This window comes from Poecilia mexicana, unplaced genomic scaffold (assembly GCF_051168715.1).
Source record: "Poecilia mexicana isolate PSO_F unplaced genomic scaffold, ASM5116871v1 scaffold_6, whole genome shotgun sequence".
Classification (NCBI taxonomy): domain Eukaryota; kingdom Metazoa; phylum Chordata; class Actinopteri; order Cyprinodontiformes; family Poeciliidae; genus Poecilia; species Poecilia mexicana.
The window spans coordinates 13,367,772-13,384,366 of NW_028263375.1; the positions used below are offsets into that span (position 1 = coordinate 13,367,772).

A 16,595-nucleotide genomic window follows, 5' to 3' on the forward strand; every position below is an offset into this window, starting at 1 on the left:
TGTCAAGTTGTCATAACAAAGGCATTTTGAATAAAGTCAACTTTGTATTAAAAGTGTCATAATTTACCGAATGACGCTTTATGACAACAGTCATAAATATTCATGAAGGCTTATTCATGTTCATGACAGGTGTTATGTCATGTTAATGAAAGTGTCATGACAGTCTTATTCAACCCCCTTCAAATAAAGTGTTACCAAAAATCCTTTCTGAATATCATCTCATGGTCTCTGAACTAAATGCGTCTTTCTGACCGGGAGCTGACAGCGTGTTGAAGAGTTATGGACCGGACGCTTTGGAGCGTCTGGTTAGGAAGCGCATTACAAACCTTTAGTTGAAATGTAGTTTGTAGTCAATTCATGCTCAAAACCTATTTTAAGTCAATCATTGGCCTATAAAATGCTGGGGGGCCACATGTGGCCGGCGGGCCTAGAGTTAGACACATGTGTATTACGCCATAGAACTGCCAATTGGTAATTGAAGTAAAGTAGCTTCGATTTCAAAGAAGCCTACATTGAAGTCGATTGGCAAATGAACCATCACAAAAGAGGAAAGCTCTTGTTGTCTCACTGCACCCCAAGAGATGCATAACCTACAAAAACTGTTTCTGTCTGGTTTCGAACCAGAGACCTTTTGCTTGTAAAGCAAACGTGATAACCACTACACTACAGGAACTGAACTTGTCTGCTTTGTTTAAGTTTGAGGTTCCAAAGTTGATGATGTGAGATGCAACATGAAAACTTCAACTGAGGTTTGCACTCAGATGCCTGGATTCTGAGTACAGACCATGACACCACAGAACCCTTGTTGACCTTTAGTAAACACCTGTGATGAATAGAACATGCAAAATCTGTTTCTGTCTGGTTTCGAACCAGAAACCTTTTGCAAGTAAAGCCAATGTGATACCCACTACACTACAGAAACTCATGCTCTGTGCAGTGTTCCTGGTAGATGATCCACATTTTGTTAGAGACTAATGTCAACAATGGGCATGGAACAATGTCAAATACTTACAGATCCTCTCAGAGAGCACATTAACTTGGTGAACAAACTGTCAGACTTATAATTGTGCCCAATTTCACATTACAGTCCATAAACTAAGCCTGGGATAAAAAAAAATTATTAAAGATGTCATTAGCAGAGACAAATGGTTCTACAGAGAATTGGTTAAATGGCTAAAAAATAAAATCAATACTTACAAATAAAAGATGGTTCAAAAATAAAATTAAGACATTAAATAAAAAAAATATCTCTGAAATACAATCACTTGAAAATTAAAAATGGTTCAAAAATAATATCAGCACTTCAAAATACAAAATCTCTGGAAAATAAAATATTATGTATGTTGTTTTGAAAAACATTGGAATATAAGCACTTTTATCAAATCTCCATTGTGGTAAGATCATGTAAGTTATTCTTAAATCCATAGAAACTCAACAGTTTGTAAGGTAGGTGAGTTAGCTCAGCAGGTTAGTGCACTATGCTGGTAATGCTGAGGTCATCGGTTCAAACCCCATATGGGGCAATTCATGTGTAAGGTCTCTCAGACAATCAACACTTCAAAATAAATAAGGGTTCAAAATTAAAATCAACATTCCAAAAATAAATAAGGGTTCAAAAATAAAATCAACACTTTACAATTAAAAAATGGTTCAAAAATAAAATCAACACTTTAAAATTAAAAAATGGTTCAAACATAAAATCAACACTTTACAATTAAAAAAATGGTTCAAAAATAAAATCAACACTTTACAATTAAAAAAATGGTTCAAAAATAAAATCAACACTTTAAAATAAAAAATGGTTCAAAAATAAAATCAACATTTTACAATTTAAAAAAATGGTTCAAAAATAAAATCAACACTTTAAAATAAAAAATGGTTCAAAAATAAAATCAACATTTTACAATTTAAAAAAATGGTTCAAAAATAAAATCAACAGTTCAAAATGTATAATGGTAACTGTTTCTGTCTGTTCAGTCCATAAACTAAGCCTGGGATCAAAAAATGTATTGAAGATGTCATTAGCAGAGACAGAGGCTTGGCTAAAAAATAAAATCAATACTTACAAATAAAAAATGGTTAGGAAGCGCATTACAAACCTTTGGTTGAAATGGCGTGTTAAATTCAAGTCTCCATTACAGACCAGAGAAAACTAAAGAGAATGCAACATTGTGTTAATCCATTTGAGGAGCTGGTAGTTTATCTGGAGGAAATAAATGACGATGCAAAAGTTAATTAGACTGTAACATGCGGAGTCCGCAGCTCAACCACTGCGGACGCAGCTCCGCCGCTGCGAAGACTTAGAAACCGCTGGGAGTAACTCATTCAGCGGATTTAACAAATGGAGCCTTCTGGGTTCACGTTACCCAGGAGAGCGGCGGTCTGGAGGAGCTGCAGACGTAACATCTGTCCGTTTCGGAGTACCACGCAAAATAAATAAATAAATAAATAAATAATCCTGGTAAAAGCGTACACCGGACTGTGCAGGGTAAAACACTCACAGAGTTCAGTTGATCTGTTTGGATCAGACAGATCCAACTGACTATTGAATTAGCACAGATTTTTCTGCAGATGGGAACCAGGAGGAAGTGCGTTCAGACCCCAGCGGGTGAAGTGATGCTAATTTAAGTGAAGTCGCTTAATTTAATTTATTAAAAGTTATTGGGGTGGTTTTTGTCACTACGAGAAAAATTTAGATGCATTTATCTGCTTAATTTGTGATGGGATCTGGATTCACGGTGAATATTAACTAAACCGCATAAAATGCGACTAAATAGTCGATGTTAATATGATTGTATTTTCACGGATAAAATAGTACAGGACCGATTTTTTTTATGTTGTCGGTTGTTGCCGCCCTGACACCAACTCACACACATCTTCATTCACAGTCTTACTTGAAAATCGATTTTTCTTTTCTTGGACGTTTTGATGTTAGCTTGTCGATGTCTCAGTTTTATTCACTGGGAAAATCAATAAGCAGCTTGAGGTGACTCTGCTGCTCTCTAGTGGCGAGAAGCCGTAATGTTAGCTGGTAACAATCGGAATGCATTGTGGGAGATGTAGTTTGTAGTCAATTCGTGCTCAAAACCTATTGTAAGTCAATGTCGGCCTATAAAATGCTGCGGGGGGCCACATAAAATGACATGGCGGGCCACATGTGGCCTGTGGGCCTTGAGTTTGACACATGTGTGTTAGTGACATTGATATTTAATTTATTCCAAATAAATTCTAATCATGGGAAGTATGCTAAAACCATTCATCTTTGAATGTATAAGACATATTGTTTAATGGAAAGCTATTCCTTCTAGCAAATTTCTGATAGATTACATGTCCAGTTTATGTATTTATGATAATATAATGTAACAGAGCTTAAAATCTCTATGATGGAATACTTGTTAATGTGTTACTGACATTTTTAAAACCACACCTTAAACACAGTGAATCTCTCCTAAACAGCATAGAGAAAAAGTGGGAGCTCATTTCATAAAAAAGAAAGAAAGAAAATCAATATACTGCTGCCAAAATGGCAATTGAGTCATTCGTGCCTTTGGGCCACATTTACTTTATCTATTCTGTCTCAACTTGCATGGAGGTTTTCCTACCGGTAACTTTAATTCAAGCTCAGACATCTCCTTATATCTAACCTCATCCTAATAGGTATCATAATGGATGTTTTCAGAAGTTGTAAAAGTGAAGAATACACTTTTTTCTTCTTGTTGTTGTCTATAATTAAAGGCTTAAAGAGAAACATTAGACCATTGTCAATATGCTTGATAGTATAAGGTAGCAAAAGGTCATTACTTATTCAAAAAACAAAACAAAAAAAAGTCCAGAAACTTTGTAGTGAAGCATCCAAATTTCACTTCAGCTTTACTGAGAGTGTGGGGAGCTGGGGTGAGTCTTAAAATAGCTTCTCACACATTTGGACCGGCATTTATGTTATTTTCTATGTTACATTGTAAGTGGTATTGCATTATAAAACACCCCAATTTTATGTAATTTGAATGTTGTTTTAGAAAAGGATGATAACTTAATGACATAAAAGAGGCTGAATGGCGAAGGCTGAAAGCTTCAAAAATACTTTCAGTAAATGGCACAGTAATTTCAGCATTATCACCAAATATATTCAGCATTCCTCTTTCAGTGTTTTCACAAACACCGATAATCAACATATTTTGGAGTTTTAAATCTGATTATATTATCCATCCATCCATCCATCCATCCATCCATCCATCCATCCATCCATCCATCCATCCATCCATCCATCCATCCATCCATCCATCCATCCATCCATCCATCCATCCATCCATCCATCCATCCATCCATCCATCCATCCATCCATCCATCCATCCATCCATCCATCCATCCATCCATCCATCCATCTAAAAAGAAAAGTAGTCATGCACATTTGAAAGTGACACAACATTGAATTTTGCAAAATTTCGAGCATTCGAGCATTTCGAGCACAAAATCATTTTGTACTGGTGGCCCACAGCCAAATTCGGCATTAATTTTTCTGCTTCGGTTGTGCTGTCTTGGGTGGAAAAGCGAGACTTAAACCTGTGCTTTCTGCCCAGGGTGGCAGAGGGTGGGGGGTGGCGGAGTGGTTGGATCAATAGAATGTAAAAATAACTGTTGATTTCCCCAGAAACAGCCTTTTGATTACTTATTTGCATATTAGTCAACATGATTGCATTCCACTTCTATGTTGTGCACAGTGTAAGGGTTGCAGAAAAAATACCATTGTACCCTGTGGGTGACTGGTGAAGCTGAAGATGGTGTTTAATTAGGATTGTGTGCTAAATTTTTACTGGAATCTAGACACAATTTGACCATCTTCAGTATCTGTTATGATTAGAATGCTCAGAAAAGAGATTCTTTAGAACCCAATCTGAAACACGTCTTCTATAATAGAACATTTTCATTGCTTTCTTGGCATTAGGACCACCTTAAATAAAAGTAAAAACAAAATTGCGCATTATATAGACAGGTCGAAAATGTGCAGGTGTATTCTGTATTGCTTACAGATGCTTGAAAATTAGATTTTTAGTTTTATTAAAAAAGGTTGAGAATCTGGCTATCAGGCTGCTTAGCTATTTTATATCTGAAGTTGTGAAGATAAAAGTGCTTTTACTGACAAATGGGTTTTGCTGAGTTGTGTGGTTGGTTGTGTGTTGGGTGGCAGAAAGACGGGACATCATGCAAGAACTGCAACTGTACTTATTGATGCAGCATTTGTGGTTTTACAGGGAAGGTTGAGTTGGATTTCTTTTTAAATTTGAAGATATTTTCAAATAACTTCTTCCACATGGACACATGCAAAATACACTGGCAACATACTGTATCTAGAGAACCAATAAGCAAAACGAGGAGAGAGGACAGGAGGCAAGAGACAGTAAATTTATCATTGCAAACGAGAAAGCAAGATCACAAAAAAGAATATTTCTCACATTGGTCACTGGCAGTGTCCCACGGTGGCCAATCGTCCACCTCAGAGAGGCCTGAGAGAGAAACAATGACAGGGTAAAGAAAAGATGATGCCAGAAGGTGGTGACATGGATGCTGAGTGTGAATAATATTTGCTTTGGAGTGATGAGCAAGAGATGCAATTGTTTAAAGCTGGCAGGGCAAGCATGGACTATAGAGACTAAAGAAATTTATTCAGAACCAAGCCAAGCCAGAGCCAACTGAGGGACAAAGGAGGCTGTAAAAAGGCCCGAGGTAATAAAAGAAGCATTAATTCAGTTCCTTCAACGGAATCAGACAGATGCAAACTGAAGACAGGCATTAGCATTGTAAACAGAAGCCTGAACGTATTAAAAGGTGCACACACTCATAGGGGTACGGGACGACCAAAGAACTCAAAACCAGACGCAACAAAGAGAAGTGGTGTTAAAGGTTCAAAGTGAAAGATTCAGAGCAACTTAAAGAATGTGCACATAAATATCCACAATCAAATCTCCCAAACGGTTTACAATTTCTGAAAAAGTAAAAGAGAATCTGCATAATCACCAATCATAATGCGCAATAATGAAGGCTCTCCAGTAAAATGTTTATATGTTTGGAAGGTGCCATAATAAACTGCAGTGTTGACAAAAGCGAAGTTAAAAAGTCTTCATCACTTTTCACCTAATTATTTACAACACATGTAAACTCAATGGATGTTAAAATATTTTTTTACAATCTGTGTTTCTAATTCCAGTATTTGGCTTGTTCTTATTTAGCTCAGTTTTTTTTTTTTGTGGTTACTTGTGTTTAGTTATTGTTCCATATCAGTGTAATCAATGTTCTACTAAACCCACTACTTAAAATTTATTTTTCTGATTTACTCTCAGTTTTGCAATCCTCTGTCGAGACAGTTGATTCCCTTTGTGCCAATTACTCCTTAATAAATATCTATATATTTCCTGCACTGTAAGGCGCACCTTCTATGAATGGCTTTTTTCATATATTAGGCGCACTGCATTATAAGGCGCTTGATACTCTATTATTACACATACACATTTATAAAGAAATGGTCCCCGAGTACTTTATATAGTAGGCTGGCCCAGTCGTTGTTTCACTCATGGTGTTGATGTTGGGATATTGTGCCCAACTGCTTTCTGGGTAACACAGACCAACCGACACACTGCCCACAGTCTCTGTCTCTCTTCCCCTGCCCCTCCCCCCCTGGCTTTAAATGTGTTATCAAACTTTATTAACAAACCAGCGTTCTGACAACTATCCCAGCATGCACCGCGCACTTCTTCTTCTAGGGGGGAAAAAGAAGTTGGCGCTGCTTAAGGTAGTGGACCAACTATGTAAACAGCCTACTGCATGTCTGTGTAAACATGACGTCTTTCATTTCGATCTGAGTTAATTAGCGTAGCATTTCTGCCAGATTTTCACAAAATATCAGCCACAACAATGGACAGGGGAACCAACAAGTTCATGTCATCTTTTTTGGACGACATCAAGGTGTTTGGGGATGCCTCCAACATTGTGCGCGTCACAGCTAAAAGCTACTGACAGATGAGGAAAACAGCAGATCCTCACACCCTCAGCATAAATATAGCTGTAGACAAGATCACTGATGCCTATTGTTCTTGCAAGGCTGGGTAAGTCGACATTCATGGTTTTGATGGTCCACAATGTACATTAGCATGTGTTTACTACTGTAGCTTGTGTTTGTGTGACGGTCACGCACGTGGTAGCTGCGCTGTGACGTAAAATGGGCATTAGCCAATAAAACAAGGCCCCTGTGGTAAAGTCCTTTGCTAGACCTGTTGTGGCTCAATATTGGTCCATATATAAGGCGCACCGGATTATAAGGCGCACTGTCGGCTTTTGAGGAAATTGAAGGTGTTTAGGTGCGCCTTATAGTGCGGAAAATACAGTACTTTAAAATTATTGTGTACCTCTGTCCTGTCAAAAGAGTGTTTTAAAGAATAATAATGTATTTAATTTCTTAAGTTTAGTTCTGTTCTACACAATGCCACCGTTTTTAGCACTATTGCTTCACAGCATGAAGGTTCTATATTTAAGTTCACAGCAGGCTCATGCAGTTAGCTTAATCTGTAATAGAAATAAAAATGGAAAATGCTAAGGTTAAGCAAAGATCTTTGTTTGACGTAGTGCTCAAAATGCAGTCTGAGAGTTTTACAAATGGTTGGATTATATTTGTCTACCTCCCAGTTTCTGTTACTCTTGTTTTCCATGGTAAGGTGATCTGAACTTGTAATCTGAGCTGAATCTTTGCAGTAAATCCTGAGGTATCAGCTCCAAAAAACACAGTGTGTCTTATCTAAAGAGACATGCAACAGAGAGCTGAATAGTGCAGGCTGGGTGGCATATATTTAAAAAAAATCTTAAGCAAAAAATATATAAGTATTATAAATGAAAACACTGGCAAGTTTTCAAATTGAAGCATCTTTTAAGATAGCTTGCCTGATGGCGTGTTTATGGACTCGGAACATGAAATTTATAGAAGCCACAGCCTATGCAGGGAAACGCTGACGTCTCTCTGCCATTTTAGATAAGAAACTCAATTTCTGTCAGATCACAGAGCCAAGAAATCTGCTAGGAGATTCTGTCAAAACTTGCCCATGTGCATGTAGGCGCTATCTGAATAACACAAACCATTCACTTATTTCACCTTGAAATTAAAACACCTGCATCGCTTTGCAGAAGTGTAAACCGAACATCTTCATATTCTTATGTTGTTGTTTTTTCTGACAACCACAAAATGAAATTTATTTATTGTGCTTTATGTCACAGACCAGCACAAAGGAATGCAACAACATTTTTTACACAGTATAGATTTAGAAATAATATCTGAAATGTAGGGCATGAATTTGCATCCAGTCCCTTTTACCTCCACTAAATAATAACCAACCAGAGAGTTTAAAAATCACCTGGGAAGTAAAAGAAAACCTCTACTCTGTTTTGTTTAATCTAAGTATAAATAAAGAGAACCCTCAGTTCAGGGGGGGACATCTGTTAAAAAGACAACTTTTAGTTGCACCAATGTGGCCTTTATGCAAAAGTAGCAACAAACAAACTAGTGCTGCTTGGCTTGTGTTGTACTCTACAAGGACCATAATGATTTTTGATCACCTGTTGGTCACTCAATCTTAATAGGAAAGGTTATCAGTGTTGTTTTCATTGTACCTTCATCTGTTTCTGTCACACCAGAGCAGATTGTTTCCAAAGCCTTTAGTAGAGAGACTGTGTTTATCACACAACCTAAGGCCCAGTGCCACCTATAAATTTTGCCATAAGTTAAAGTTTTATTACTTTGAAAACTGTGGGAGTGTTTCTTCTACAGATAGTTTTTGTAAATATTTCCCCTACAGTCATTATCTGCATGTTGCACTTGCTGGAGAAAGAAAAATCAAGCCACCAGCTGAAGCCTTGAGCTCTCCTTCCAGCTTCTGGCCAAATCCTACAAATCCCCTTTGAGGAATTCCCCAAGACCATGTGGGAGAAGACTCTCGAGTGTCTTGGTCAGATGCCAAATGTTTTGTGTTGTGGAACAGTAACACCTGGTACAAACCACTTCTCTGCTGAAACACTGTGGTTGCAGAACAATGCTGTGGGAATTTATTTTAAGAAAGCACAAGCCCCATGGAGGGTGTGCAAAACAAAATGTGGAAGAAAGTGCTCTGGTCAGATGAGACAGAACTTTAATGCTTAGAGCTGTATGTAAAACGCCATGTGGGAAAATACAGTTGTCATGAATGCACCACTCACACTGTGAAACATGGTGGTGGCAGAATCATGATGAGAGGATGCATTTCCTTATGAAAGATGGGAGACTTGAGACTTGGGACATAGGATCACCTTCCAGCAGGACATGGATCCTAAAACATTCAGCCATATCTACAATAAAAATATTTAGATTCAGTATATATTTGTATATTAGATTATCTCTCCATTCAGTACAGATGGGTTTGAGCTACTTTCCAAATTAAAATGGGTAAAAAAAAAAAATCATCTGGATGTGCAAAGACTTGCAGCAGTAATCGTTGTGAAAGGTTTATTGATACTACAAAGTATTTAATCAGGCCTGAATGTATAAGCCTGGTACATATTTCAGATTTGTGAAAATTCCACTTTGTGTTAGTACAGTGAAGTTTTAGCATAGTGAAAGATTTTAGTGTGCCAAAGTTAAAGGGGCTGTGCATGTGTCTTACAACACACTGTGACGGAGTTGTTCATTTTATTTTAATAATTGATTATTTTTTCTTTCTCCCTGCCCTCTAAAAACTTTCCACAAAGTATTTTCTATTCATTAGCTTAATTCTACTTTTTACACCCGAGAGTCTTCTGCCACATTGGAGCAGCCTGACAAAGAACTGAAGCTGCTTGGTTTCTCACAAGCAGCTGTCAGACATTCCCCCCCCCCCTACACACAATGACCTGAATTAAAAAAAAAAAACAAAAAAAAAACTCAGGCGTCCAACTGGATCTGCACAGGCAAATGGTTCAAATAAAACCAGACTCAGAAGACAGACAGAAATGGAAAGCATGAAGGGTGCATGAAAAGAGGGGAACTGAAGGATCCAGAGATGAGCACAGACAGGCCCAACAGCCCTGCTGACATCCATGCAGTTGGAGTCTTGCTTTTAATAGAACAAAAGAGAGCAAAGCAAACATTTCAGAGAGGAAGATTTATTTAGTGTAGACATTAAAAATCATCCATTATATTGACAGTCACGCAGGCAGTGACAATAGTCTTAACTCTTGCCTAATCAGTACTTTCATGCCGCGTTTTAAGTCCTTTCAAAGTTCGACTTTCTGAAGCTTTTCTTGCAAACACACATCAGAGATTGATATATGATCAAGCAGAGGATAAAGCATCCTCCATAAAACTGTTTATTTAGCGAGTAAATGAAAGCTCAGAGAAAACAATGAGCGGGGCTAAAGCACTAATCAGTTCCAAAAGATGGTCGGATTCTGAATAAAGAGCTTTTTAACTCACTACAGTATTTTTTTTTTCTTCATTCTGCCTTCCTTCAGAGGCCCTTAATCCTTCCCTGCTGCTCTCAGTTTGGCATTCTGAACTGCTGGGTCGCAGCATAAGTGTGCAACACTAATTGGACCTGATGGGTCGTGCTGTTCTTTGGTCAGAAAACCAGCTAGAAACGAGAGGAGGCCTTTTGTGCCGCACGGCACTGTGCTAAAACTCTCCAACATGTCAAGCTAGTTAAATTATTTCCTGATACTGCAGATTATCTCTTAAAGCACTCTCTATTTTTTATGTTGCTCTCTGTTGCTGGAGTCTTCAAGCCGGTTGGGGGCTGCTGATACTTTCGCCGCATATCTGTGTCACGCTGTCAGGAATCCACTGTTCGCTTTAGCGGTGAGGGTATGTGGGAAAAACGGAAGCGGCAAGTTTCGATGCGTGTCTCTTTGTGGCTGCAGAGTATCTGCTCCTCTAATCCTTGACACAAAGCCTGGATGTGCACCACCTTTATGTGTGTCAGAACAGCGGGCTTAGGAAGCAGGCCCTGACATGCTGTGCTGCTCACAGAGCTGCAAAACTGTAGAAAACTTAGCTGACACTTAGAAGATGCATGCTGAAATGGACGGTTAATGTTGGCGAGGATGAGAACACACCCACAAGGCAAACACGGACTGTGTGTTTTATTTCTATGGCTGTATGAATAGGTTTTTTTTTTGTTTGTATATTTAGGCATGTTTCAAAAACTTTCCAACCTCTGTTTGACCTATCTGTGGACACTACAGTTTGAAAAAGACAAAAAAAAAAATAGGTAAAGGTTGATTCATAGCTGCTGCAGGCAGGTCATACTTTTTATTCAACATGAAATCATGAAGGCATTGTTTGGGTCAGGATAGAACTTAGTTGTTAATTTTTCCTTTTCTGTCTCAATCAATCAAATCTCCAGCAGTTATTCAGCACCTGTTTCACGACTTTTCATTTTCAGTTTTGTTTCAGGGTGTGGGTTCTGCGTGGGTTTTCTGCTGGTACTTCGGCTTCCTGCCTCAGTCCAAAAACATGACTGTTAGGTTAATTGGTGTCTCTAAATTACTCATAGATATAAATTTGTGGATGTACAGTTGTGTGTGCCACTTTCTTGCCCTGAGATTTGACTGGCAACGTGTTCAGGGTGTACTCTACCTCTTGTTCAATGATGGCTGCAGATAGACTGAAACAAAAAACAAACAAAAAAAACTTTAAATCTAAATCTGCCAAAGGCATAAAGCTCCCTCTATAATGGAATCCCTGAATTTAAAAAAAAAAAGATAATAAATAGGTCTTAATAACTGCTGCGATTCAAATAAGGATTTCCTCTTAAGGCTTTGTTGGCCACCTGTTTATCATTTTCCAGTGCTTAGAAAGAAAAACCAACATTAGGTCAAATCCGGAGCACAAATTTAAAGCAAATGTCTTTGTCCCCCTAAAATAAACCCCAGATTTTACACTTTAACACTGTACTTCTGCGCACACAGTTCTTATTGTACAGCTACTTCTCTGCATCTACCTCCCATGCTGTTGTGAAAAGCATACAAAGTGTGACATCTGACTCCAAGAAAGCTTAAAAAAGGCCAATCCTTAAAAAAGAAATTCCTTGCATGTTTCCACGCTGCCATCTGAGTCACACAGTTGTGTTGTTGCACCTGGGGGAGTGTGCTTCTGCTTCCTGGAGGTTGTGAGGTATTTAGAGCAGATCTCACTGCGACCCACCAGCACAAAGAGAATCTCACTTTGTTGGTGATGGTTGGAAAGCTGCACTGCTGATCCACATGCTGTTTTTGATGGTTAGACAAGCTTTAGCCTATTCAACAGATAAAACATATGATGTAAAATTTTCAGAAGTAAAACTACTTGCATGTTGGATACTTTTGCTAAAACATCCCACTTATTGAATTCAGAAATATTTCAGGCTACACATATCCAGTTTTACTTTCTCTAACCTTTGGATATGTTCCTGTGGGCTGAAACATTTTTAAACGCTGCCTTTTTCATTAACGCTGGCTTGTTTCCACAGCAATCCCAAAAGGAAACTCATTTTGGCAACCAGAACGTTGGATCAGGCCACCTGTCAACTTATTTCTGCACATGGCTTCCTCTGTCAAACACTCGCTGACATTGCTCTCTGTGCCACATGCAGCACCTGTGATTGGCCTGTCTGTTGCCATCACAGCTGTCAGGCTCACCCTCAGTGTTAATTAAAGTGACAGACCTCCCAAAAAGCTGTTTGTTCCATCAGCTCGCAGCTTTCAGCCGTAATGTATTACAACAAGATGGCCAAGTGTGAAAGACTATAAAAATGGAATGCGTGGAATATGAAGCTAATCATTTAGGTTGATAGTATTTTTTTTTTTATTAATTTGTTGTTGTTTTTTACCAATAAATAATTAAAGTTGTAACTTTGTGCTAAAAGACATTTACATTTAGTGATATAATGGTCCAAATAAAATAAAATAAAATTAAATTATCTTCAGATTATATAAAAAATAAGTTCTCCCAATTCATGGTAAAAGACAAAATGCTGCATATCTTCTGCATTAAAAAAAAAATCTATATTTGACCTGAAAACATTCATGTCACTACCTTCACTATTTTTTCGTCATTTTGTATCAGACCAAGCTCCCATTGGACCTTTAATCGTAACCATGCATCACTTATAAACATTCTATCTTTTCATAAAGGCAAACAGGATCATAATCTGTTATACTAGGATGTAATGCAAAAAGCCTTAGAAAATAGTGTACAATTAAATTGAACTAAGACTGAAGTATTTATTGGTTAATTGGTTCACAACTCATCAATATACTTTTTTTTGTAATACATTGGAACCAAATTAAAATGTGTTTCTTGATTATATTTAAAAGTTGCAAATTCATCCAATATCTGGTAGATTTTACAAAAGGTGCACTGAAATTATGCCTGCACCATTAGGACCTGAACATACAAGTTTAGAGTTAAGAAAAAAAGAAAAAAGGAAGAGGTAAAGATCAGCAAGTAAAAACCCAAGATGTCTGCTGAGCCAAAAGAGTCTGCAGTTAAATCAAACCGCCCACATGTGTTCCTGTCTGTGCATTAATTCACCTTATGAATAGGCTTCACCAAAGTGTTATTGGATCCATCTCATTATGCAGCTTCAGCAATGGCTGTGCAAATGTCATCCCTTGATCTGTTTTGTTGTGCTAAATCCTTAGTTAAAACACAATTGTGTGGCCAGAAGAATACTATTCTTCTTCTTATGATGCATTTTTCAGGGACATATAGTTCCATTTTATGTCACAATGAAAGTAACCATGCTACCTTCAGTTGTTATGAAAATTCTCTATATATCAAAAACAACTTTAAAAGAAATTTGACTTTGCATCATAGCCATATCTGACACCTTGAAATTGGGCCTCTGTCTCTTTAAAAGACTCCTGTCCTTTTTGGTACTCCCCCTTCAGCATGTCATCAGCATGTCATCACTGCAGTGTTTCTCCATGCTGCCCATTGATGATGTTTACATCATAGTTTGTATGATGAGCTCCGCAGATGCTCAGTTCCACCAGGTGTTTGCTAGTTGCTGCTGGTCTGGGGGTTCTGAGTCGGGGACGGGCAGGTCAGGGGTGCTCTGTGTGGCGGCAGCTTGGCTGGGGACTGAAGTTTCGAGGTGGAGCTTTGGGTAAATAGGTGGCGCATTGCATGAGCAACCGTTAAGTCAACTTGAATTGGCTGCCAAGTGAAATTCAAGGATTTCTCGGACATTCTTGAAAAAATTCCAAATGACTTTATAGCATGATATGAAGCTAAAAAAAGGAAGTCAAATTTACATAATATTCATGTTTTGAGAGAGGAATGCAACAGAAGATAGGGATGGAATGTTTGATGAAACAAAATGGATTGCTTATATTTATTTGCAAAATGCAAGCATTGGTGAATTATATGCATGGATACGTAAAGCTTTTTACCAGTAACCTCATAAAGAGGCAGGGAGCAATTCCCAGAACCAGAGCTAGGTGACCTGTCAGCAGCAACATTGTTCTGGTTAGAAAATTGTAGCTCAAGAACTTGAACAGACAATATCAGTTTTGCCCTTTGCACAAACCATATATAGTTGTAATGGCCACCTGAAGTATTGCATAAACAGGTTAAGGTTTATTTGAAAAAAGTACTTCCTCCCTACCAGGGCTGTTTCTGGGATATCCATCTACCTACCGTGGAAAGTGGATTTGGCTCTGTCGCTCACTGACCCGAAGGTTTCTGCAGTGAAAACACACTTTCAGTTGATCAAAAGCTGAGAACTATAAAATGTTGTCACATAAATACACTGGATCTTAGAAATACTGTCTTAGCACTCAGTTAAACCAAAAATCCAAAGGATGTAAAGAAGTGTGTATTCTTGACCATTTAACCCTTTCCTTGTGGAAAAGAAATTGTTGCAAACTGCTTTTGTGTTTCTGTTTGTTTTATTTTGATTATATTTCTCTGTTATTCATCTCTGACTCTTAGTACGTAGAGTTCAGTGAGTTAGGTATCAGTGTGTGACCCACTTCTGTTTTTAACCTTTGAGCATATAAGGGCGAAACAGCTGATCTCCCCTCCAGACATGGCATGATGGCATGACGTGGTTGTTACAGTTATTATTCTGATCTGTCACAATAAAAACAACAGGAGGCAGGGAAGCTTTAAAGAAGGCCATCTTTTTATACTGGCGATGCTTCGTCAAGCTGCCTACTAATGAAGTTTGGCTTCTCTTGAGAGCCTGCAGGGTTTTGTTCATCCAAGACTATTGCTTAGAGTTCCTGAAAAAATGTCCGGTTTTTGAAATGCCTCCATTCATGTCTAAGGAAAGGACTTTTTTTTTCCTACCCCCCTCAGTCCACTGTTCACACACTTGTGCTTCCATCTCAAACAAACCTCCTATGGATTCCTCAGTTCACAGACTGGCAGCAGGGGGAGGGGAACTCGGGGTATTTTGAGCGAAGAGGACCAAAGAGGGGTTGGTAAGTATATGCCAGGAAAAAAAAAAAAAAAAAAAAAAGAGAGAGTTTTATTTAGATGCTGATTTTGTATTCACTGCTCATCTGCAAGAACAGAAACCCAGAGGAATGCACGCTGAAAGCAACAGTTCTCATTCAAAGGGCCAGAATCCATCCAACGTATATGAGCTGAAACAGAGTTTCTGTGGTGGGAAAAGCGTGACCCCCCGAACCGGGTGAAAAGATAGCTGCAGTTTAAGGGAGGTGGGAAGGCGGGGGCTCACGGAGGAGAGGTGCATTGTAGAGTGAGCCCACTATTGTTTCTCACCTGCGGTGAAAGAGAGAGAAAGGCCTGTCAAGGTGTTTATACCAAGCCCACATCTGGCTTCCCAGTCAAGCAAAGAAATAACATCAGTCAAGGCTGAAAGTGCGGAAACGCGTTCTTGGGAGATTATAATCGAGCCATTCACTAGAGGTGAGACTAGAACATTGTTCCCTCTTATTTATTTTTTTTGGAAGATATCTTCCTCACGATTACTGTATTTTTTTTTAAACTTAGCGGTAGATTATTTCCAAGACAATGTGAAGCATGAAGATCGTCACAACAAAGAGCTGTCACACCTGATAAGCATCATAAAAACAGCATCCATATCAAAGCTGTGAATACAGGCTGAGCAAACACAAAAAGCAGATGAACCTTTTTAAACATGTTGAGCGTCTTCCACAAACATTTCTACGACATTTGAGACTGCAGAGTCTTACAACTCCATAAAAGTAAACCTGAGGGGAAAAAAAAACAAAAACATTTTTACATTTAAGTTAAATATGAACTCACTTGGTGATATTTTACAGTACTGGAAACATGCAAAACATTACCTTTCAAATGGAACCACGTGAATACACACATGCATTTATTATCTTACAATCCCATATTTGAATGCAAACCGGTGGGACATTTGGAAAAGATAGAGATTATTCCCTGTTCCAGCCAACAGCCGCTGTTAAACAGATGATAAACAAAAGGCAGATATTCTCTGTGGAACGAATCCAAGAAGTGGATTTACACACTGTTCTGATGGGCACATGACAGTCTGCGTGTATATGTGCGTGTGAGGAAATATATGGCGCATGTTTTACATGAGAACAAAGCTGCTTGACAATAA

General features: G+C 38.3%; 1 non-coding gene across 1 annotated transcript; it reads right to left on the reverse strand.

Moving 5' to 3' along the window:
- Window positions 1-600: 600 nt before the first annotated feature.
- trnav-uac (transfer RNA valine (anticodon UAC)) lies at window positions 601-673 on the reverse strand. Its single transcript has one exon. It is a non-coding gene; the product is annotated as a tRNA-Val (tRNA).
- Window positions 674-16,595: the final 15,922 nt, after the last annotated feature.